Raw genomic sequence first — 25676 nt, 5'->3', positions numbered from 1 at the left:
ATAGAAGGCACCTAATAAATAATTATTAATAAGGAAATGTGTGAATAAAAATGTAGAGATTATCTTAACAAATAAAATTGTATGGGTTTTATAATCAAATTGGTATATGTAAAAAAAAAAAACCCAAAGCTCATTACTGTGTGACCTCAGGAAGATTCATCAGTATTCTTGAAACTCAGATCCCTTGTCAGTAACGTGGGTATAAACGCAGCCTCTTCACCAGAACATTTTGAGAATGAAATGTCTAAACCTTCTGGCTCAGTATGTGTTCATATCCTTGTCTTTCCTTTCAATACCTAGTACTGATTTTTACATATGAATACTATTCACTGGACATCCTCTCACTAAAATCACAGTTGCCTTGTAAGAGTAGCTCCTTTGTTTTCTTCTAATTGGTCATCATTTTGATTCATTTATTTTTTATTTATTTATTTATTTATTGCTCACAAGCTCATGACTAAATATGGTATAATTTCTTGATTTCAATAAATTGGAGAATGATTATAATAGATTTCAGTCACCTCTGAGGATGAGAACCAAGAAGCTGTCAGGAGGCTTTGTGTTGTCATGGTTGTTTCTGTTTTAAGTGTTCTGTTTCTTGGCAGTCTGAACTCTGATAAACTATTTGGAGATGCTAGTTTTTTGTGGTCTGAGGATAATTTACCTCTTGAAAGAGTGAGTGTAAAGCCATAAACAAAAGAGATTAAGGGTTTGTGAAGTAGTGCATATTAGTGCCAAATTTCACTCAGAGGGATATTTTTAATTTAAGTAACTGTTAACATTTGCAAGAGTATTCCTCCTACTGTGTTTGTAACTCTCTAGCTTTCCTGATCTGTTTTCTCATTTCCTTCTCTCAAAATGTTTTATTCAATAAAGGTAGCTAGGAAAATATTCACTTGCAAAGAAAGTGATTTTTTCCCCATGTCCAAAGATATATCCATGATCTATAAAGAAGAGAAAGAGAAGTGGAGAGGTCAGAAAAATGTATATGAAATGAAACAAAATAGGCATTCTCTATAGGTCAGTCCTCCAATTGCTGTGATTATGGTACATAATTATGTTTTAGTATTTTATAAGTGACACAAATAAAAATATGTAACAATGTAGGCAGGCAGTGTTTTGATGTTAATACTGAAGAAACTACAAGCAGGATTTTCCCTACACAAACTGTAATAATTCAGAGTACTTGTTACTGTTGACTTGAAATATATGAAATTGAGAAAAGCTCCATCTTCATAAACATATGTGCACCATCCCTGTTCCCTAGGGCAAGATTTTCATCTTTTGTTCCTTCTTTAAATTTATAAATGCATTCCACAGCCTTTTTGCATTTTAAAAATCTTTAAATAGTTCAGTAGAGTAAATCATCATTATTTGTGAACTACAGCCCTCCAGTAGTTAACCCTACTCTGCTCTAGTTACTCATGCTTATTAATATTTACCCATGTAAAGACTGTTTTACTATTTTTAAAATGGAAGTGTCAATGATTGGTGGCAAATGGCTGGAGCCTCTAGATTTCACTGGTTCTTCAAGCAACACTGTAACCTTAGAAACTCTGGGCAGCTGGTTCTTTGCATGTTGACCATATCAGAATGAGCCACCTAGGCAACTTGGTCTATGTGGTTTCCTTTTGTAACATATTTCCTGTTCTCTGATGTCCAAAAGACAATAGAGGTGGTCTTTTCTGATGCAGTCATCTATAGCACAGCAGGTGAGCTTGATTAATGATTTATATGAGAAACTTACTTATATACTTTAAAATATCTAATATTGACACATAAATGAAAACTTAAAAAAATATTTCTGAGGAAGCAAAAATATGGTTCCAGCAGAACAGATTTTCTGAGATTTCATCAGATTTAGACATAAATGAAAATTTGGCTTGTATGATTTTGATTCAGATGGCAAGTGGCATGAGCCAAGACATGACCATTTCTCCAAAAAAAACAAAAAAAAACCCACCAAGCATCTTTTTTTCAGAGTCTTGGTGATTGTTACAAATGCTTTTCTCCTGAAAGAAGTAAAGCCCTGTGAATCCAGACAGAAATAGGACAAATAGTGTGTTAAGGAATTATTACAGCTGAGGGTCATTAGCTATAATCAAGGGCCAGCTTACAGACAGATCAAGAAGCAGAAGGTTAGTTTGATCTTTAGCCAGATCAGAAGCCCTATACCATGGAGGCCATCTGGATGCCAGAAAGTTAGTTTAAATTCTGGTCACTGATTTTTATTTAACTTGGAATAAGTCCTTAAATTCTAGGAGAAGCATATCTTTCTATAAAGCTGGGAATTTCCCTTGCTTCAGATCTTTTGCTATTATTGTAAAATATTCTAAGCCTATCATTTTAGAAATACCACTGTCATAGAAGCTAAGATACAAAATGATATAGTTCAGCCCTAGCAAATCTGAAGTCTCCATATTTACTCAGATGTGCACCATATGTTGATATTTTCTTTTTTGTATTCTTTAGGAAAAAGTTCACTATTCACTTAGGAAAATACTGAATTTATTTCTATTTAAACAGCACTTATTGAATTCTTGACATCTGATTTCTTAAAGCACTCCATTGCCTTGGAATGTTAATGTTTCCCATAACTTATGTTATTCAACAGTTACTATCATATAGAACATTCTATATCTGTACTGTTTAGTACAGTAGCCACTGGCTATGTGTAGCTATTTAAATTTAAATTTAAAATAACTAAAATAAAAAGTATAAAAAGTTCATTTCCTCAGTTACACTGGCTGTATTTCAAGTCCCTGAAATCCATGGTAGATACAGATTCCTTCCATTGTCAGAGAAAGTGCTATAGGACAGCACTATTCTAGACCACGTGTCAGTAAACTATGACCCACTAGTCAAATCCAGCACACTGCCTATTATTATGAATAAAGTTTAGTGGGCACGCAGCCATGCCCATTCGTTTAAGTGTTATGTATGGCTGCTTCACTCCGCAAAGGCAGTGTGGAGTACTTGTGACAGATAACAGTATCTCCCACAAAACCTAAAATATTTACTGTCTGGACCTTTGCAAAAGGTGTCTGTTGAACTCTGATCTAGACCATTGTCTAAAGTACATTTTTTTTTTTTGGCGGTACGTGGGCCTCTCACTGTTGTGGCCTCTCTCGTTGCGGAGCACAGGCTCCAGACGCGTAGGCTCAGTGGCCATGGCTCACGGGCCCAGCCGTTCCGCGGCATGTGGGATACTCCCGGACCGGGGCACGAACACGCGTCCCCTGCATCGGCAGGCGGACTCTCAACCACTGCGCCACCAGGGAAGCCCTAAAGTACATTTTTAAGAGCTCTAAAAATGAGTAGCTCTTGACTTTTGCTGTCCATTCTTTGAATTTTTATGTAATTTATGTTTTATGTAAATATGTTTCAAGGTCCCTGTCTTCTCCTCTTTCGGGCTCTCCTTGCAGAGTGATAGCCTGAAGTGCTTTTTCAGATCCAGGCAGGAAAATTATTGCAAGGAATGGCTACTTTTGTTGTTTATGTCAAATTGAAGTCACAAAATCTGTAGATTCAGGGAATGCTGGGTATTAAAATGGCTAAGCCTGCCATTACAGCCACAAAATATATCATAAATCAGTTTGGACTGGAAATATTCACAAGCCTCTTTCTTCATGTCTGTCTTATATTTAACAAATGAAGTTCATGATGTTTCTCGGTAATTTGAAGTTCATTTTGTATTTACAGACTCGATTGCACTTTATATGCAAATGACTCATTATACTTTAGAAAAGCGGTATGTTAATTTGATTAATTTCTTACCTTATTTAAACCTTATGAAATATCACCTGCCATTCAATCTACACACCAGTTATAACAAAACAACAAACATTACAAAGAGCTGAAGCATTAAATTTCTCTTAATCAGAAGACAAGATATGACAGGATTCACTTTATGCACATATGACTACTGGATATGCTGGGGATTTATAACTCTCTGCTATCAGTTCCTTCATGGGCCCTAAATAACAAACTCTCTGTAATAAAATTGTTCATCTAAAATAGACACCTGAGAATGTTGATTCCATTTTCTATGTGGTTTGCAGTAGCTTGTGAATTAGGCAATTTCTGTTTGTAAGTCTCAGGTACAATATAAATAAAACATTGCTTTGCAAGTATCTTTTGTGGTAAGTCCTTGTATCTAACAAGATGCCACCCCCTTTGAAGGAGTTTGTTTCCTCTTGTCATTGCCTCTGGTCATGGGGAATGATAAGGATAATTATGTTGTCTACCCCTGTGATACTTGGTGCTGTGTGTCTCCCTGGTAGGATGCCATATTTCCTCTTTTCAAAGCAGCTTCCGTTCCTTCTGTCCACTGACTTTCAGCTTTAGGGAAAGGGGAAATGTACAGCATGACACTGCAGGTGAGAATTTATTCCTGGAAGCCACAGAAGGAAATTAGCATGGCTAGGTGGAAAAAAGCAATCCTTGAGCAGAGTAGCCCTATAGGGTCAGTTGGCCCTCACACACTAAAGCTGTGTGTAGAAGGAATTATATTTTAAGACTATGGACCTGTGTCCTTATGTGGTCCTTGTGGCATAACTGGACAGTTTATTAAGGAGAGTAAAACTTAGGGGCTCTTGTTTGTCCCAGCAATGCTATGGGAAATTGCAGCACACAAGAAGGGATATAGTGGAAGTTCTGAGGTATTGAGAAAGCAAAATATGGAAAGGAAACAATGACATTTTGGGTTGAAGAGTTTAACTGATAGAAGGGAAACACCAATTTAAAGGAAAATGATAAGAATATGAGAAGAGCTGAAGAGAAGAGAGGATTAGTTAAATGAATATTCAAATGCGAGAAAGGATAACACAAACCTGGGATTCATTAGGAAAGGGGAATTCAGAGGAACACTAAATAGTCCAATAAAAAAGAATGTGTAATAAATCATTGTAATTGGCTTCATAATGCTTTAGCAGCTAAATATTCTTTTTGGTTTTTAATATTTATGTTCAAGATGGGCCTTTTTTTGATACTTTTAATTGCTGTATTTTTTTTTTAAGATTGAAAGTGATATTTTTTCTTTCCAAATTTTAACAAGAATGATTCTTATTTCTCATTGATTACATCAAGTGTTATATAATATACTCATCTGAGGTTGTTACTACTTGCATTTTCTTTCCACTGAATTTCTTAGTAAGGAGTTTTGTAGCTTTTTCACTGAGGAAATTTGTAGTGACCTTGAGTAAACTAGAGGTATGTAGGAAGACATCTGGTATTTCAGAGATTTGTTGTTTGCACACAAAGTAGGGGAAAGGTTTAGTAAATATGAGATATATATATATATAGCCAGATTAGTAGAATATTATTAATGACTTTAGACTATTGTATGTATTCTAATTGATGTTTATAAATAGCTTTGCTCCCTGTGGTTTTGTAATATAACATTTACCAAACTTCTTTTTTGATGGAATTTACATATGGCACATCAGGATGATTAAAAGCCAGCAGTCTTTTCACAGCATGGCAAAAAATAGGATTTGATTTATCTTTATGCCTTGCCTACCACTTGCTGTGACTGTACTTTTGAAATTTTAATATTCTCATTTCTCATAAGGAGTTTGTTATGTAAAATATTATATAAATAACTTTTTACATTCCTACGAATTGTTTTTTGAATCTTTAATAAAATAATTGATGAGAGAAAAGGTATGCTTGGTTCTCACCATCTGTAATGTTTTCTCAAGAGATAATATGTTTTAAATTAAGCAGAATTATACATATTCTTACATACTAGAATATTGAAATCACTAATACCTAGACTTTCTAACAAGTATTTAAAAGGTTTCAAAGTATTCAGTGTATGTGGAATTATATTCCTTGGCATATATTAACATTGCTAGAACATTGTTAAAAATTAGGAGATTAACAGAATTGAATTTTCTATTCCACCAGCAAAAGCAATTCAGAATTCTCTGTTTAATTGATGTTATATATAAAGTAGAATATATGTTAAGATGTTACACGGTTATAAAGGCAGATTGGTGATAATACAAGTGTGTATGTGTGATAATACAATATTAATATAAGAAGAAAATGCTTTTCCTTACGTAAATAGAATCATCACACTATATTGTGAGTATTTTAATGTGTCAGGATTATAACGAGTTAAGTTGAGTAGTATTCTAATTGAGGTAAAATAGATTGCAAACTTGCTTTAATGATTTCATCCCCTGATTCCATACAAAATAATACTAGCTACTGTGAAGTAAGAACTCATTATGTGTGAGAAATTTAACATCATCTCACTCCAGCCTTGTCAGCATCCTGAATTATAAGTAACATTTATATTCTATAGTTGGGATAAATTTAGACTCAGAGGTTTGATTAATACGGTAATGGTCACAGATAGCAAGTGGCAGTGGCAAGATTTGAACCCAGACAGCCATGGCAAAAGCTTGATTCCAACCAAATTCTACATTGTTTTATTTAAAAATTGTATCATTCTTTATTAATGAAAACCAAGATATGTAAGATTTGTTCGAATATTGCAGTTTTTAATTTTCTTTCCAGTAGATCCTCATTGGGTGTGGGGTTATGAGGTGATTATTTAACCTATTAGAGAGAAGGTGTAGGAAGTTGTTTCTTCGAGTGCTGAGACAGAATTCTAACAAGAACTCTCACCTATATAGTCCTTTAATAGCATACCATTTCATTTCCAGTGTCTGAACCACTTTCATTCTCATGGTTTCCTTTTGATCCTGTTGACCTTGTTAACAGCTGTCTGAAGTGAGAGTCTCATTAGATCCATGATACAGGTGGAGACACTGAGGGTCCTTGTACAAGGGTACATGGGTGTGAAGGGACTGTGCTGAGACTCGGATCCAGGTCTTGAAAGTAGCTGTGCCCTTTCTACTTCCCCACAGCTGCTTTCATGAATGAAAGAGGAAAGAGTCTGCTTTGTTCATGCTTACTTTAATGCTTAAGAAAATAAAAAAATCACTGAGAACTTTGAGATGCTGGTAAAGATTTCAAAGTTAGCCGTAGGTCTGGAGGTCAGGGTCAGATGACAGACACTGTTGTACGAAATTTTTCTCAAGAATACTGTTGTCAGGAAATTGTTGGTTCAGTTTCTAGGCTGTTTATAATAAAATCATAGTGTTAAAATCACTCCACATTCACTGCTTCTCTAGAAGATTTGATTCTGTCAGATGTACTTGGGTTTCTGCCATGTCAGTCTGATGTGGGAAGTGAGAGAGGTGATGGTTGGGATAGAAGAACCAGTGCGTAATCAGCTACACTGACCTTTAAGGACGATAATGTCGTGAAGTGAATACATTATATTGCTGAGCTATATATGGCATTGTGTGGAGGAAGCAGAGGAATTTGAAATGTATACTTTTCAAGACTGAATATACTTGTGAGTAGGAAAAGCTTTTTAAACAACACGGATTATGAGTTGTTTTGCCTTCTTTTAGGTGGGGAAGTGTGGATTTACTATCTCTCTGATGGATTCATAAGCATCACCTTCCTGGCTTGAATGATACTTAAAGAGCTTTCATAATGACAGCCATTTAGATCAAAATTATTATTGATTTCATTTCTAAAAAACAAAAACCCAGCTTTGTGAGATTCTTCCAAAGTTTGACTTGTGATTTCACACCTTTGCTAAGTAGGCTGCTGGCACATAAGAATGTCATAGATCAGTGTGACTAAGATCAATCGTATTGACACATAAATCAACATCTCTTGAAAGGTCACAGTGCCCTAATTTTATCAGTAAAATAGAATATTTTAAGATGATACTACATTTTTACAAAGCCTTCTCATTTTCAGTTATTGCTGTGAAATGTTTCCAGAACATACAAAACCCTTGAAGTTTTCACTTTCCTCGATTCTCCTTTCTGCTTCCCAGCTGCTCATGATACCCAGTGTACAGGAATTTCTTTTCAATTCTATCCCTAGCTCCCCACTCCTTGACTTACTGGTGTTACATACACCAGCTTTATCATTCCCAATCCATTTCGTTTTAATATATTTGTCTTTAGTTCTATTCTATTGGAAGTCCACCGGGTAATTTAATCAAATCCTTATAAACAGTTCATGCTCTTGTCAATGACTGATACTGTTTTTGTCATAATATTCCTCCATTCATTAGTTTTTATTTTTTTCAAGTAGAAATGAGAGGTGAAAATGAAATGCATTGGATGAAAAAAGAGGATCAATTAAAGATGACCAATGTTTTTGACTTGAGCATCTGGATGGATGCCAGTACTATTTTATAAAATAGGGGAAAATAGACAAAGTGAAGTTTAATAAATAGACGTTGGTGAAATTGGATAAAATCAAACATTTAGCTTACGAAATATTAAGTTTGAATTGTCTCTGTGACTTCAAAGTAGAGAAAGTTCAATATATATGTCTAGAGTTAGAAAAGAAATATCACTAGAGATAATAATATCGAATTTGTAGAACAGATATGATTACATCAGGAGAGAGTAAAAGAAAGAACAGGGTCTGGGATTTTATCATGATAAATCTACCCTCCCATTAAGTGTGATTTTAATGAAATTATTACTTTCAAATTGCATATTATGATATTATTTGTATTATCATGAAAGCCAAATGAAATCCCTTAGGAGTATATTCATTTTCATCAAAATCTGTATGATAAAAGTGGCTAAAACCATACTAGGTTACCTGTAGTAAGCAAGGTGCACCCAAATCTCTTTTAATTTCCAAAGACTTATACACCAGAGCCTTTTACCTGCAGTCTACCTGCAAAATACTTCGACTGTTTTAGGTTCTGGATTCTTTTGTAGGTTTTTTTTTTTTTTAACTCTTTTGTAGGTTTTTGGTGGACACAGAAGTGAATAGAGGATCCTTCAATATTTCATTGCCATCTTTAAGGACAAACATTCTTTTCATTTTAGACTGGAGGCTATTTAAAACATATTGACTGTAAAATAGGTTAGAGATGACAAATATGCTCATCCATGCAGCCATTCTCAACTTTAGGCCAGTGGGAATGGGGTCAACATTTATAGCACAGTATTTTTGAGTCTAGACCTGGCTTCAGAGTACTACTCTGTACATCAAACAGAGGTTTTTCCAAACTCTTATATTTGGCGTAAAGATGAGTCCCATTTATCATCCCCTACGATTTTAATGTACAATTGTCAAATAATTATTTTATCGAAAGCATTTAATGTGATGGATACTGTATTAGTCTGCTAGGGATACCATAACAAAATACCACAGACTGAGGGGCTTAAACTACAGAAATTTATTTTCTCACAGTTCTGGAGGCTGCAAGTCTAAGATCAAGGTATCAGCAGGTTTGGGTTCTTCTGAGGCCTCTTTCCTGGGCTTTCCTTTGTGCGCATACTCCTAGTATCTCCTCCTCTTATAAGAATGCCAATTCTTTTGGATTAGAGCCCACCTTTCTGGCCCATTTAAACTTAATGATCTTCACAGAGGCCCTATCTCAAGTTACAGTCATATTTGGGGTTAGGCTTCACACAGAATTTGGAGTGATACAATTCAGTTCATAACAAATATTAAATCCAATAAAATGACTATTAAAATATAATCTTGCCCTCAATTATCGCCAGCCAATTTAGCAAAAGTATGCGTATTTATAACTTCATTATGTACATTGTGTGTGTATAGACATATATGTTTGTAGTGTGTGTATATAGACACACACATATATGTACACATATTCACAAAACTTTAGGAAGGTATTATAGGGTATCTTCTTTATGGTAAGTATAAAGTTTTCTCAGAGTTTAGGCATATATCATTAATAGGTAGAGAAATGAGAATAGAGACTAGAGGAGGATTTAGAAAGGAAAGATAAGAGGACTGTCTATTTAAAAATGACTAGAGCCTGTACTGCAGGATGGAAGATGCCATGTTCTGGAGGTAGACTAAATAGGTTTAAATCTTGGCTCCACTTATTGTATAATCTAGATCAATTAATTCTTCCTCTAACTAGTAATAGTAATAATCACTTAAATTCCTAATGGAATTAAATTATGTAATATATGTCAAGAGGACTCTAAATATCCCTTATTATTATCTGTGGGTTTAAGGGAAAGTAAAAGGTGAGCAAAGAGAAGGACAACAAGGAATGTACACTGTTAATATTTTCTTAGTAATTTAGAAAATCAGCTTCTCCAAATATTCTCCCATAAAGGTATAGTAGTGGCTCTCACTCATTTGCTTTCCACTAAGACATAATCTATCATTTTCCAGAATAACTGATTACTCTCCTCTTCCCATGAGTTGATTGCATTATGACAGCCCATAAATTTCACTGCTCTTAAAAAAAAAACCTTAAGATGCCTTGTGACGTCTCTCCCAGATTTCAGAGCTGTCTCTCACTCATTGAACCAAAAAATGTTAATCTTGCCTTAGAATGTGCACATAGTAGGAGATCAATAAAAGCCAGCTCTCTCAGTACCAAAGCAGTACCAGGAGAAAAGAGATGTCTTACTGCCAGATTTGTCTAATCTCTGCCATGAGAGTTGGTTCTATTTCCCATCAAAGAGTTTACCTTAACGTTAATGCAATTTATTTTCATAAAAACTCCAAACATTAGTGATTATATTTCAGGCAGTGTGCTAAACACTATTACAGTTCCTTTATAGTGAAATCAGAAAGTGCAGAAGGAATAAAGATGCAGACGTCTCTAGACGTAGAGAATAGACTTGAGGACACGGGGAGGGGGAAGGGTAAGCCGGGAGGAAATGAGAGAATGGCATGGACATATATACACTACCAAATGTAAAATAGATAGCTAGTGGGAAGCAGCCACATAGCACAGGGAGATCAGCTCGGTGCTTTGTAACCACCTAGAGGGGTGGGATAAGGAGGGTGGGAGGGAGACGCAAGAGGGAGGGGATATGGGGATATATATATATGTATAGCTGATTCACTTTGTTATAAAGCAGAAACTAAGACACCATTGTAAAACAATTATACTCCAATAAAGATGTTAAAAAAAAAATAAAGTGCAGAAGCCCGTGAAAAGGATCAAAGAGAGATGCAAGAAAATGGGCCAGGTGATGTGATAACTGTACTACCAGAGTGGAATTCCTAGTTTGGGCATAATAGACAATGGATCACGTTTATGAATTTTCTTATGGCTAACGTCAAACTTGATGATGTATGTGTCAAAAAATAGAGAAAGAAAGAAGATAAAGGGAGTAAAGAAATGGAGTAGGAAGAATATGCTGTATTCAACCGTTCAATTCCATATTACCTAGATGCCTTGCAATTTGTAAGGTCTTTTTGTCACATCTAGATTGGATACATCCAATGTTGGCAAAACAGCCTTGGGCAGACCCATCATCTCTGCTGCATATCCCAAATAAAGGCCATTATTGTGGCTTAGGATCAGAACTATGAGACCTGGTGCTTTCCAAGACATTTTTTCTTTCCCCTCTAACCTCCTTAAAAAAGGAGCTGAGGTCTGACTTTTAATCAACTAGGTGGGATGAATAAGAATCATGACCTCTGTCTTAGACTCTCAGCATACCAGACATCTAAATCTTGGGATGAGGATATTTAGATGAGAATGCCTTCTAGTTTCAGTCCAGTTTCTCTTCTATCCAGTTTCCTAACACAGGAACAGATGACCACATATGGAGAAATTTATACTTCTTAGGGGAAGTTCTTGTTTTCTTTGAATTAAATAGCACATACTATAGATGGTAGTAATGTGATTGTCTGAAATATACCTGATCATAGCAGCTCAAAACACAGGAGTAGCTCTTAGAAATGTCCTAAATTATATTACTCCATTGCCTTTATGGTCAAGTCACTGGGATATATAGATTTTTACACACCTAAGAAGGTGATCTGATAAGGATGTTCTTCAAAATTCTAGCATCATGCTGAGCAAATCTTGAGTAGGCCTGTTGTTTGTCAATCTTGACATCTCTTTCATTTTTTAAGGCAATTAATCGCCTGCAGAGATTCTGAGGTTTGCCTGGAATTTTTACATTTTGAGTTGCTTCTTTGATAGCATCATCCAGATTTTATTTAAATGGGAATTCAAATAAACAATTAAAACAGCTAATCATGCCATCTCCCTCTCTTCCCCCTTGATGACAGTTGCAGGAGACATTTCTGCCTTCTTTCTTTTTCATCCTTCCCAGCTTTTTCTTCTTTTGTTTTAAAAGCTGACCAGAAGAAAGATATCCTAAAGATATACAACATAGCATTTGTTAGTACTAGAATGTGAAATTGTATGCAGAAAAGATTAATTGGATAAAAAGACTGAAAAAGGATAGAAGGGGTAGTAAACTGAGTTGCAGATTACCAGCTGCAGTTAAGTCACAGTGATTCAGAATCCTAAAATGATAACCGCTTCAATGAGGTTATTTCCCTGCTAATGTTTGTCTTCTTTGCTGGGGTAGCACAGAGCATTCAATCAAATGGAAAGAAGTGAGTCAGATGAGGCCAAGGAAGGTAAATGGAGCATTATATAATTCAATGAGTAGTCAATGGAAAAAAAAATTGAGACATAAAAGTTAAGACTCTATTCATATTTAGCAGAGAGAAATACGTCAAACACCATCTTTTTCTATCAAGAAGTTTTATATTTGGCATTGTCTATATAAAGTATTTGTTCTTTTTTTATTTTGTAAGCTTTTTGTGGTTAAAATGAAAACAAAGGAATTTAATTTTTCTTATTTTTAAAGTAAGTCTGGAAGTAGAGATTCAAACACCTAAATAAAATATATTTTGTTGAATGTGTATAATTTTGATGAATACATGTAAAATGAATTAAGCATTTGTTATTCTGATGTAAAATTTCATTTGAAAATGATTTTTTTTTCAAGCTAGTGGTAGTACATCTGTAATTTAATATCCAGCAAATGGATAGTTCCTTGCAAATATTTGTTCAGTTCTAAGCACTTGGAAATTTTGGCATGGTGATTTCATAAAATTCAAGCTGCTATTTATGATTGTTTGAATTACATAGTGCAATGGATGGCAGCAATTAACCAAGAAAATATGAAGTGAATTATCCAAATAATTAAATCAGAGCCTAAGCTGTAATTACATATTGAAAATCCACTTGCAACACTTAATAATTCAGCAAGACTTGCTTTATTTTTTTGTCATAGGATGCTGTCTGATATTGTGGAAAGAAGGCTGACCTAGAAATTAGGGACCCTTGGTTCTACTGTCAGTTCCCAAACTAACCTGTTAGTGTCTGATTTCATCACAGGTTATTTGGCTTTAAAATAGGAAGGGATTTAATGAATTATCAGGTCCTTTCCAGCTCAAAAAATGTTATGAGTCTTTGTAATACCTATAAAAAAAACAGCTACAGAGTTGAAGCTCCACTTTGCCCAACATGTTAAGTATCATTTAGGGTGACATAAGGGATCATTGGTACCCTTTATGATTAAGACAGTCAGTATTTGGACAAACATTGAAAACTGCAGCAAAGATTTTAGCATGGAGATCACAAGTCATCTCCACATTCATAGAGTTGGCTTTTAGAATAAGTTGGCCTAGATAGGTAAGGCAACAATTGCCCAATACTATTCAGTGACAGGGCCGAGGCTGGTCTGTGTACCACACTTGGACAAACCAGTTTTCTTCACTTCTTCAGAACAGTATGGCAGTCACTAGCCATAGATATTATGGAGCACGTTAAATGGAGCCAATGAAACAGTGGAACTGAATTTTTAGTTTTAATTTGTTTAAGTTTTAAAACTATTAACTTGATTCAGTTATTAGAAAACTTTTAAGTATGTTAAGAACTTGGGTAACTGAATCTGTTTTCTCAGCTGTACATTTTATTAAATCTACAGATCAGGTCTTTCTTATGAAAATTTAATGTCCAAATTGAAATGTTATCCAAATTGAGAATCTAAAACATATTGGTCTTTTAAGACAATACCTAAAAAAAGTAAAATATCTCATTGTTAAAAATATTAGTAACACATTGAAATGAGAATATTTTGGATATTATGGATTACATAAAACATTAAAAAAATTAAAAAAAAAAGATTCATTCTGCCATTCAGTGTCAGGGCCAGGGACATGAACTTTATGTGGATAATTGCTATGCAATGTAGACATAACAGAGAATGTAGTATCATGCTTTGTTTATGAACCTGATTTCAGTTACCAGAACTGAGTTGCAATCTAGCCCTGCCTCTGCCACTTACTTGTTACATTAACTAGGGAGAGTTATTTCACTTTTTTTTTTTTTTTTGCGGTACGCAGGCCTCTCACTGTTGTGGCCTCTCCTGTTGTGGAGCACAGGCTCCGGATGTGCAGTCTCAGCGGCCGTGGCTCACAGGCCCAGCCGCTCTGCGGCATGTGGGATCTTCCCAGACCGGGGCATGAAGCCGCGTCCCCTGCATCGGCAGGTGGACTCTCAACCACTGCGCCACCAGGGAAGCCCTGTTTTACTTTTTAAGAGTTAGTTTCTCTATCTGTAAAATGGTTCCTACTTCATAGTGTTTTAGAATGACTAAAGAAATAATGCACTTTATAGTGGACTTACCATAGTGCTCACCAGACAATAAGTACTCAGTAACTGAATTCAGTATTATTATGACAAAATATTGGTTGTGAAGGGAAAGAAGGATAAGAGACGAGGAGTGGGTGACATGGATAAATTAATGCACACCCTCTCCTGTCATATTCCCTAAATGCTTGCTCTGCTGAGGAGATGACATCCCTGGAGTTTCTATATTTTTTCCCAGCAAGTCGGCTCATTTCCATTTGTGTTTTCACAAATATGCAAGAGTAAACTCTTAGAGTCTGGTAGCAGTGTGCTTACTCAAGCTTTATGCATTCTTTTTAAGTTAGACCAAATAGCTTATCTTTGTTCCACAGAACAGCATACAGTACATAAGACTGTTGACTATTACAGAGAAAGCCTCTAATTCTGCTTGGGAAGATTAAGACACTTGAAAAGTGAACCCTTTGTCTAACCACAGACCAGGGAAAACACAAGCCCAGAAAACTACCTTCTTCCTGCCTTCTTTTCTGTTGCGCTGTGGCCTGCCCAAAGGGCACTGCCACTCATTTACCGTCCAACACCTCCCCGGCTCTCAGGGGTGGTGCTGCAGCATGACTGATAACTCCCTAGTATTGAGAAGTGGACTGTCCCACAGCATTTGCGTCTGTCTTGTGGGAAGACCTACCAAGAGAACCCCTTATTATTTACCTATAGCCAATATGTAGAGTATACAATTGGAGAATTTCAGACCCTTTCTGTAGTATTTCTTTTATAGGTTAAAAATGATCATAATGGACACTTTTAAGATTTTGGAGGAGGAATTAACAAATAAGCCACCATCTATCTCTGCTCCCTAGGAACACTTTAGACAGTGTGTTGTGTAAGACTGTGGGCCTCAGACCTTCTCCGTGGTACTATTAAACGCTTACTGCCTTTTAAAATTACAGGTAATTTGGATTTCAAGTTGCTAGCAGCTTGCTTGGAACTCTCATTTAATCCTCACATTTATCCGAAAGCTCTACTGATTTCACCCTCTTTCATTGGGCTTGAGTGATTTCATGTTATGACCTCAGAGATAACATGCCATAGTCTATGTTTAGCTAATATGAAACTGTTTTAGCCCGTGGCTTTGCCTTAGGGTAAATGTGCGCCACCCTGGCCAAAATGAAGGGGAAATTTGCAGCAGTGAGAGCTCGACAGTCTAATTATTTAGAGGTTTCAAGGGGGGAAAAGAAGTCTAGAGTCCCAGAGTTCCCATTTGCAGTGCATTAAACAATCAGAATAATAATAAGAAAAAGCAGAGGGAGACTGTCCTGGCTGTCTGGAATGTGTAGGATGTAATTTAAGGGCCAAACTTAGAAATAACCTAGGATCTTAAAGACAGTTTTAAGGCTGAAGTTTACAGGAAGGCAAATCCTTCAAGAATTGCAATACAATTTTTTTCCTCCTTTTGTCTTTATTTTTGTATCTTGAAATGTCTGCAGAGCTTTACTTCCTTGCTTCCTAAATTGCCTTCATGTATTAGAAGTCTTTGGCTGAGCATATAATTAAAGAGTCCAAATGTGAACACCAGGGAGAAAGGTGTCTAATAAAGTAAGTGGCAAATGTGAATTAGTTAAAAGTAGGTCACTTCATACATTGTAATAGCCTTCTTTGGCATCTCTCCTAACTTAGGAGATAAAAGTAATGAAAGGATACTACATACTTAGGTTTGAGAAAGGCATTTGTTATAGTGCTACATAATAGTTGCCTATAAATTAATTGGATAAATACCTGAAAGAAAACCTGGTCATATGGAGTAAGCATAATCAATAAATGCAAGCCCTCTAGGTAGAGAACTGCAGGAAGAGTCTCAAGGGGTCAGTATTAGCACATGTTAAGTATTTGGTTAATGACATGCTTACATCTGTGGAATACATTTTCTGATACCAGAATCAAATTAGTCAGGAAACACAGAGAAGGGCAAAGCAGCCTGCAGAGTTAACAGTAGTGAAATGAAAGTCATAATGAATATAAACTAATATTAAGATAGAGAATACACAAATGACAAATGTAACAGGAGTGCCTGGTCTGAAAAACACTGAATTGGAGACATATGCATGATACATGTGTTAGTTTATTTTGAACTGCTCTTGTACTTAAAAACAGTTAATGCATAAAAGGAATAATGAGAATTATAGACATACACACATATTCACATAACAGAGTTTTCCATATACTTTTTTTGTGTTTTAATTTTTTAAATAAATAAATAAATTTATTTGTTTTTGGCTGTGTTGGGTCTTGTTGCTGTGCATGGGCTTTTCTCTAGTTGCGGCGAGTGGGGTCTACTCATTTCGGTGGCTTCTCTTGTTGGTGGAGCACGGGGCTCTAGGCATGCGGTCTTCAGTAGTTGTGGCATGTGGGCTCAGTAGTTGTGGTTCACGGGCTCTAGAGCACAGCCTCAGTAGTTGTGGCACATGGGCTCAGTTGCTCTGTGGCATGTGGGATCTTCCTGGACCAGGGATTGAACCCATGTCCCCTGCATTGGCAGGCGGATTCCTAACCACTATGCCACCAGGAAAGTCCTCCATATACTTTCTAGTAAGTGAATAATCAGTAGAAGAACATTTAGGAATAAGAACAGATACTTGATGAAAGAGGAAACACAAATGGCTAATAAACATGTTTACTGTTCATAATCTTTAGTTATTAAAAACATTTAAATTAATGTCTTCTTACTAAAAATGAGAATAAAAAATAATAATAGCAAATATACATCACTTACTTCACTTACTACATACCAGGTGTTGTACTAATATAATATATTAACCTATTTAATAATCACCACAGACTTGGGAGGCAACTATTATCATACCCTTTTATGGATGAGGTAGGGAGTGGTGAATGAGTAACTTAAGGTCACAAAACTGGTGAAATTAAGATCTGGACCCAAGTGGTCTGGTCCCAGCATTTATGCTTTAACTCATTACTTTGTACTACAGCTATCCAATATTTCTGGGGCTGAAAAGATACAGGCTGCATTGTGTATTTTAGATTCAGAGACAATAAGCTATGAAATGGTTTTGATGTGGTTAAGGAAAACTCACATAAGAATCTGATATGGGAGAGAGATTCAGAAGTTTAGGTCTATGATCTGTTCCTTGAGATCAGTGCTTTTCTGTCCCCACAACAGCATATGACAGCACCTGAGAATTTGCTACAAGTACAGATTCTCAAAACCTAACCTACACACATCGAATCAGAAATTTGGGATTAGGGCTGGCAATCTGTAGTGTAACAATTTCTCTCCTTAATTCTGGTACATGTAAATGAAATACATGAAATATGTATATCACTCTAAACTATGATGTCCTCATATAAGGCAGTGATTCTCAAACTTCAGTATACCTAAGAATTCCAGGAAAGCACTTTCACAGTGCCTTCTCATGAGTACTTACTGCCAGAGAATCTGATTCAGGACTAGTGTGGGGCCCAGTAGTCTGCATTTTATATCCACATCCAGGAGTGAAGGTGGTCCCAGTGCCCTAGTAATTAAGAAAACCATAGAACTAAACTCTTAAAACTATTACAACATTAAAAATAAGTATTATAAAAGTTTCACTTCCTAGCTCTAGGAAAAAGCATCCATTAACTATCCTCAATAGGCATGAAACAGATTATTCATACAGTTACCTTATCAGAAAAGAACCAGAGTATTTGTTCAGAGTTAAAAGGAATTCATGGTATATGTTAGAATAAAACCTCAAACTGTAAATAGGTAGTACATTGATCCACTGTTTATACTTCAAAATTAATATTATCTGTGTTCTAGGATTTTTTTATTATCTTTGAGATCAGTGAATGAGAAGATTTTTTAAAAAATGGATGACAGAAATTGAGTATGGTTCAAGAGCTTTGTTTAAAATTCAGCATTACACACAGACGTACAGGGATGAAAGTTGTCATATTTTTGCTAAAATATACATCTTCTAAATAAAAGGGCATACAGGATTTTTAAATTTAATTTGCTTTAAAGTTCACATTGGTTTATTCTAACTCTATGTGTCTTTAAAACATAATTCAAATCATTGTATTGCTCAACTTAAAATCTGGTGATTTTATTTAAAAAAATATGTATGCCATTGCTTTCACTGTGTTTTTGCATGTAAAGTAAAATTTGGAGTTAGGACAAGTCATTCTAGTATGATAATTATACCAACTGTATGAATATTTTATAATTATATGAACTGTATGAATATTTTATTTTATAGGTGGCTTAACCTGTACTTAGTGTGTGTGAACATGGTCTTAGATAATTGCTAGTTGATGCTTTTCAACAGTTTAAAATAATCCATGCTTCTTCCAACACACTCCTTGCTTCTTGGTTGGCATTTCCAATGCACGGTAACACTTTCCCCCCAAGATCTTAGATGCTGTTATTCTTGATTTAAAATAACTACCTTGGTCAGGATATGCAGCATAAGCCCTGACAAAAATAGCGACAAAGACAAAAAGGTGGAACATACAGTAGTATTGCTTGTCTTTCATTGTGATTCGTTGATTTAATTTAAATATACTTTATATTACCAAAAGTAATTATGTTGTAAGGTGATATACAGGAAAGCAGGAAAGAAATGAATCTTACTTTGAAATTTTGTGTTATTTTGATATCTACCCTAAGTCTATATTGCACTTTTAAATTGTTCAATATGTTTGCTATGAAAAAAATAATAAATTATATAAGACATAGAAATACCTTATACTTTCCTATTGAATATACTTTTAGGTTGTCATTTGCTTCACAAGCTATTTTATTTTATTTATTTATTTATTTATTTATTTATTTATTTTAATTTTTTTTTGTTGTACACGGGCCTCTCACTGTTGTGGCCTCTCCTGTTGCGGAGCACAGGCTCCGGATGCGCAGGCTCAGCGGCCATGGATCACAGGCCTAACCGCTCTGCGGCATGTGGGATCTTCCCGGACCGGGGCATGAACCCGTGTCCCCTGCATCAGCAGGCGGACTCTCAACCACTGTGCCACCAGGGAAGCTCACAAGCTATTTTAAATCGAATCTCCCAAGTTACATGTAGGACAGGATCCATATATTGTCATTTCAATTATTCTTTTTTAACAACAATAACAACTATATATATATACATACACACACACACACACACACAAGCACACCTAGTTATATATAAGATTTTAATGTTCATTTTAGAAATTGGACAGAGATTTGCAATATTTTCTGTTTTTTGTTTTTTATTGGAATATAGTTGATTTACAATGTTGTGTTAGTTTCAGGTGTATATAGTAAAATGAATCAGTTATACGTATATGTATATCCACCCTTTTTAGATTCTTTTCCCATATAGGCCATTACAGAGTATTGAGTAGAGTTCCCTGTGTTATACAGTAGGTCCTTATTAGTTATGTATTTTATATATAGTATGTATATGTCAATCCCAATCTCCCAATTTATCCTTCCCCCTTTGCAATATTTTCATATTTAAAATATTTATTTTTAATATTTAAATATTTTAATATTTTTACAAATGTATAGATTTTTATATTTAACTAAAACCCAGTATAAGCCCTAACATTTAAATGACATGTATTACACCTAGAGGGGTGGGATAGGGAGGGTGGAAGGGAGACCCAAGAGGGAGGAGACATGGGAATATATGTATACATATAGCTGATTTACTTTGTTATACAGCAGAAACTAACACAACATTGTAAAGCAATTATACTCCAATAAAGATGTTAAAAAAATAACATGGGGCCTCCCTGGTGGCGCAGTGGTTGAGAGTCCACCTGCCGATGCAGGGGACATGGGTTCGTGCCCCGATGCGGGAAGATCCCACATGCCGCAGAGTGGCTGGGCCCGTGAGCCATGGCCGCTGAGCTTGCGTGCCTGGAGCCTGTGCTGCTCAACGGGAGAGGCCACAACAGTGAGAGGCCCACGTACAGCAAAAAATAAAATAAAATAAAAAATAACATGTATTGTCTGCATATCTTTTATATTTATAGAAGTGTGTTATGTTTGTTTTATGTATCTTAAAAATATAACCTTAAAAACTATGCTGTACCACAGTGTTCATTGCAGCACTATTTACAATAGCTAGAACATGGAGGCAACCTAAGTGTCCACTGACAGATGAATGGGTAAAGAAGATGTGGCACATATATACAACAGAATATTATTCAGCCATAAAAAGAAACGAAATTGAGTTATTTGTAGTGAGATGGATGGACCTAGAGTCTGTCATACAGAGTGAAGTAAGTCAGAAAGAGAAAAAAAGATACCGTATGCTAACACATATATATGGAATCTAAAAAAAAAAAAAAGAAAAATGGTTCTGAAGAACCTAGGGATGGGACAGGAATAAAGACACAGATGTAGAGAATGGACTTGAGGACATGGGGATGGGGAAGGGTAAGCTGGGACGAAGTGAGAGAGTGGCTTTGACATATATACACTACCAAATGTAAAATAGATAGCTAGTGGGAAGCAGCTGCATAGCACAGGGAGATCAGCTCGGTGGTGGTTTGTGACCACCTAGAGGAGTGGGATAGGGAGGGTGGGAGGGAGATGCAAGAGGGAGGAGATATGGGGATATATGTATACGTATAGCTGGTTCACTTTGTTATACAGCAGAAACTAACACAACAATGTAAAGCAATTATACTCCAATAAAGATGTTAAAAAAACAAAGAAACTACACCGTAACCTTTTAAATGTTTATAGATTTACCTTAATGTTACTATTCAGAATGTTTTAAGGAAAATTAAAAGAACTATGCAATATAAATAAATCATAAGATTCCATGCAATTTACAGTGGTAGTAGTAATTATTTAAATCTTGAAACTTCACTGTCCTGGTGGATTTGTGGGTTTGGGGGGGTTTGGGGAGATATGAGTCCTATGCTACTTCTAATACATCCTTCCCCAATTCCAGGACATTAGAATGTTTCAGTGCCTTAGAGAAACAGGCATCACCTGTGAGCTAGGAATCCAGGCTATGGTGGTAATGGACTGTTGTTTTTCGGGGTTGGGAGGAGGGGGATTAAGGAAATAAAATGCTTATAAACTTAAAAGAAAAAAAGTCTTGAAACTTATCTCACAACATCATTTTATCAACTCAGTTGAGATAGAGCACAGATTGCTCTACGTCAGCAATTGTTGCTTTCTGAATAACTTTCTATTGTCTCATTAGGAACAACGGTACAGAAAATCTTTACTGCTCATTTTACAATGCACATAATATCCTGTGCATGCTTAGGCAACTATATGGCAGTTTACAAATCAGGACAGGCATCAAAATACTGAACTTAGAAAATAATTCACAGTGTCAATGTGAATAAATTTTTAGATTTTGACGATGTATTTAGTCTCATAAAATAAGGTTCTTTATTCTTGAACAAATTTGAAAGGTATTCAAGCAGGACTCCTGAACCATTTACTCTGAATGTTTGGCTTTATTATTATAATGCCATTTTCATGTCACTTTGTCATAACCTTGCATAGCAAAAACTAGAAAAAGAGATCAGCGCAGGGCAAGATGGAGAGTTATAAATCAACAAGTACATTTTTTTTTCCTTTTAGAGAAGGTAGGGGAAAATTTATGTTACAATCAGATTTGCTTTAATGCTTCAAAAGTTACCTATAAAAGTGAGCTGAGGTGACAAAAATTAAAAATTGACGTTAAAAACAACATATAAATGTATACACACATATATGTATATATGTATTTAGGTTGTGTGCATGTTTGTATATATATATACTTAATTGCAACTAAAATGAAAACTATCTCTGCTACTTACAAATTTGGAGAGAACAGAGAGATCAGAGAAATGATATAGGAATGCAAATAAAATAAACAACCAATGATTATTGAAGTCGTAGACCTTCGATTTTTCAAAGTAGTAGAAAAGCTTAAGTTGATGTTTACCATGTTGATTTTATTCTTTTAAATCTTCTTTCCATTTCTGAGCCTGGGTGTCTTAGCAAAACCAAAGATAATTAAATAATTCTCACAAGTATAGAACCCAATTTATGGTTCTGTTTAAGAATTAAATAGAAAATGTATCCCTCTCCATGGTTTTCATAAGGGTAAGATCATACATGCATCTAAAGTATTCCATTGTAACAACAGTAGTTTTGCACTTTTGTAACTAGTGTTTTGACACATAAGATGATTCACTTAGTTGTAGGAGAGTCAATCCCCATTACTTGAAAAAAAAAAAAAGCCACAGGTAAACATATGTTCATTTTGCTACTTATAGGCATTTGAGAGCACTTAATCTATCATTGAGTCCATTCCTCATCCTGTATCCCATGTTCCCTATGCACAAGACTTGATCCTTCATAAGAAATTATTTCACTGTTGTTATGATGATAATAGTTAATAGGTGTTACTCAAAATTCAATTTCATGCTTAATCCTATAGACATAAATCTTTATTTGTAAACAAAAAGCCAGTCTTGAGACAAAGCACTTGAAGACTAAGAAAAAGAAGCAGATGGCATGCTTTCAGGTATTTCTCATATTTTCTTGTCTGCTCATAAAACCAGTCCTAATTATACCTTAGGAATGCAGACCACAAATATGTTCCTGATGTGTGCGTGAGAGAGAGAGAGAGAGAGAGAGAGAGAGAGAATTGTGTTCTCTTTGTTTCTCAATTCCACAGTATTTTTATTAGTAATTTGTAATTGCTCATATGCTACTCATTAAGTAGAATCAAATTATTATAAGAAATATAAGTATATCTGGTGGAAGAAACCTCACTCTATTGCTTTGCATCTAAATTTTGTACCTTATGGTAAAAATGGGCTAATTTCATGGTTTGCAGCAAATAATAGCAAAGATAGGTGCCCCTGTTTGGGGAATAAAAAAGACGTAGTAATAATGATGTTGATTCTATTAATACCATATAAAATCTGGAATGAATTTCCTTTTCAAAATGGCTTTCAAAATATCTACCAGTATACTTAATATGATAATGCTTTTTTTCTTACCAAATTCAATTTATAAATATATAATGAGTTATTTCAAAATTCTGCATACTTAAATTTATGGTTCTGATAATCCCATGAGTTTTACAAAGGAATATTTTCTAGAATATCTTCTACATAAATGTGTGAATATTTATACATTACATCCTGGCAGCTACATGGTAATAATAATTTGAGTATCCATTTCTTTTACTTTTCAGCTAGGAGAAGTGTTATTGAAAAGCTGTCTCAATATTTAGTATGTATGAGGTCCCATGCAGGGTACAGACGGCATCTTAACCCCATCCATATGTTTAAAGCATCTCTTTCATTTGGAAGTCTTACAGGCACCAAAACAATCATGGAAAGAAGTGGTCTTTAAATTTTATCAAAATAAACCAAACTCTTGTGTATAAAATCTTTGCCAAAAACGAAGTTTATTCAACAGACAGCCAAACCCATTTGTAAAGGCCAAGGAAAAAACTGGAAAGTATACATCTGATTATACGAGAGTTAGATTGAATTATCTTTGTTTGGGTTATGCTATTTTTGTTTATGCATAAAATTTCTTGAGTATTGTAAAATAACTTTAAAATATCTTATGTCTGTTTTCTGAGACCTTTTGGGTTTTACTCTCCATTTATTTACTTATTTGTTATGCTATTATATATTACATACTATAAACATAATATATAAACATTATATATTACATATAAACATGTTCGTGAACATGTCCGATTATATACATACTAAATATAAGCATATATTTATGCATATATGTATGCATATACATCAATGTTTTATCTAAATCTTAATTAGTAATGGTTTTAATATGGAAAAGTAATGTATTTTTTAGATTTTGTTTTTATATATGAAAAAACATCTACTTTCATAAACATAATATTCTGTACATTTTCCTATTCAAGATCAAAATGGAAATGGCATGTCTTCTTAGGTTTCTGTTTTATCAGAATGCAGTCTATATTTTATCGTGACATGAAATATCGATGTTTTATTAAGCTCCTAAATTTAGTATATATTAACACACTCATAAGCCACAGCTATTTCCATTAGACTGAGGTTTGGTGAGGAATTATATAGTAAGTGTGGTTTTAGTTGAGTTTCTTTTGTTTTAATGAGAGCATTAAGCATTCAGAACACACAGTTTCCTAGAAAATTATTTTTATTACCTGAGCAGTGATTCTCCAACAACAATTCAAACTTCACTTCCTTTGAGTTGAAAACAAGCCAAGATTTGTTGAGAGGTAGGTAGACAATTTCTTGAATGATTGAAATAGAAAATTTAAGGAATTGAAGAAATTTTCAGATGAGTTTTATATCTGAGAGAAATTTTACCCCAAACACCTCCTAATATGTGCCCCTAAAGAAATTAATATAAACAAGCCCATGTTGACAGCTGAAGTGTATTGGAAAGAGAAGAAGTTATTTGAGTCCTAGTTCCAGTTTGCAGACTTAACTCACTCCTCTGCTAGTTCTGAAATGCATAAAAGTAATTGTTTATGGATTAGGAAAATGTAGAAGAAGCTTATAGAAAAAAAATATTCCTGGGAATGTCTTTACTCTTTCCATGAAACATTCCTACATGCCTCTGGTTGCTTTCAAAGCTAAACTGGTGAACCATGAGGGGATTATAATTTTATCAACAGCCTGATTCTACACCAGCAGCAGGTGCACTGGCTTGATGACCAGCGAGGCTACTGGTGCCACAGAACCTGAGTTTCTGGCAGTAGTCACTTTGTGTTAACACCATTATTGATGGTGATCCAAGCAAGATAGAATTTGCCAAGGAATGAGCTGAAGTACTAGGTGTTGCTTTAAAAACATAGAGAAAAGAAAGAATGAATGAAAAAAACAAAAAAGACCCAGATTCAAGAGCTTGGCTTATTTCTTATACTACGACTGCCAAATACAGCCAACGCAGCCATGAGAGCTGTTGCCACTCCAGAGGCAGACACGCCATGTGGAGGGAGTTGGAAGGACTGAAAAGTCAACGCTGAAACTGAAAGCAAACTGCCAATTCAGATGCTGAATTGTGCAAGAACAGGATGTTTTCCTTTTCTTTTTTCATAATGAGGCATTTCTTTTATTTCCTTATGTTTAGATCAAAGACCAGTGTTCTCAACTCTCAGTCACCAAATTGCTACGGTTTTGTTATTTATTTATACGACAGTTATATATGTATATGATTATTAAAATAGCTTTACTTGTAAAATAGTTA

At 35.0% G+C, this 25676-nt stretch overlaps 1 protein-coding gene across 7 annotated transcripts in view; it reads left to right on the top strand.

Annotated features, from left to right (window-relative positions):
- CADM2 (cell adhesion molecule 2) overlaps positions 1 to 25676 on the top strand; it is a gene marked incomplete at both ends in the record, with an annotated part of 1063002 nt that overhangs the window by 571586 nt on the left and 465740 nt on the right. The gene's annotated exons all lie outside the window — the stretch shown is intronic.

This window comes from Mesoplodon mirus, assembly GCF_964341445.2.
Source record: "Mesoplodon mirus genome assembly, chromosome: 6".
NCBI classification, from domain to species: Eukaryota; Metazoa; Chordata; class Mammalia; order Artiodactyla; family Ziphiidae; genus Mesoplodon; species Mesoplodon mirus.
Note: the sequence above shows the minus strand (reverse complement) of the source record. Positions and strands in the feature narration are given on the sequence as shown.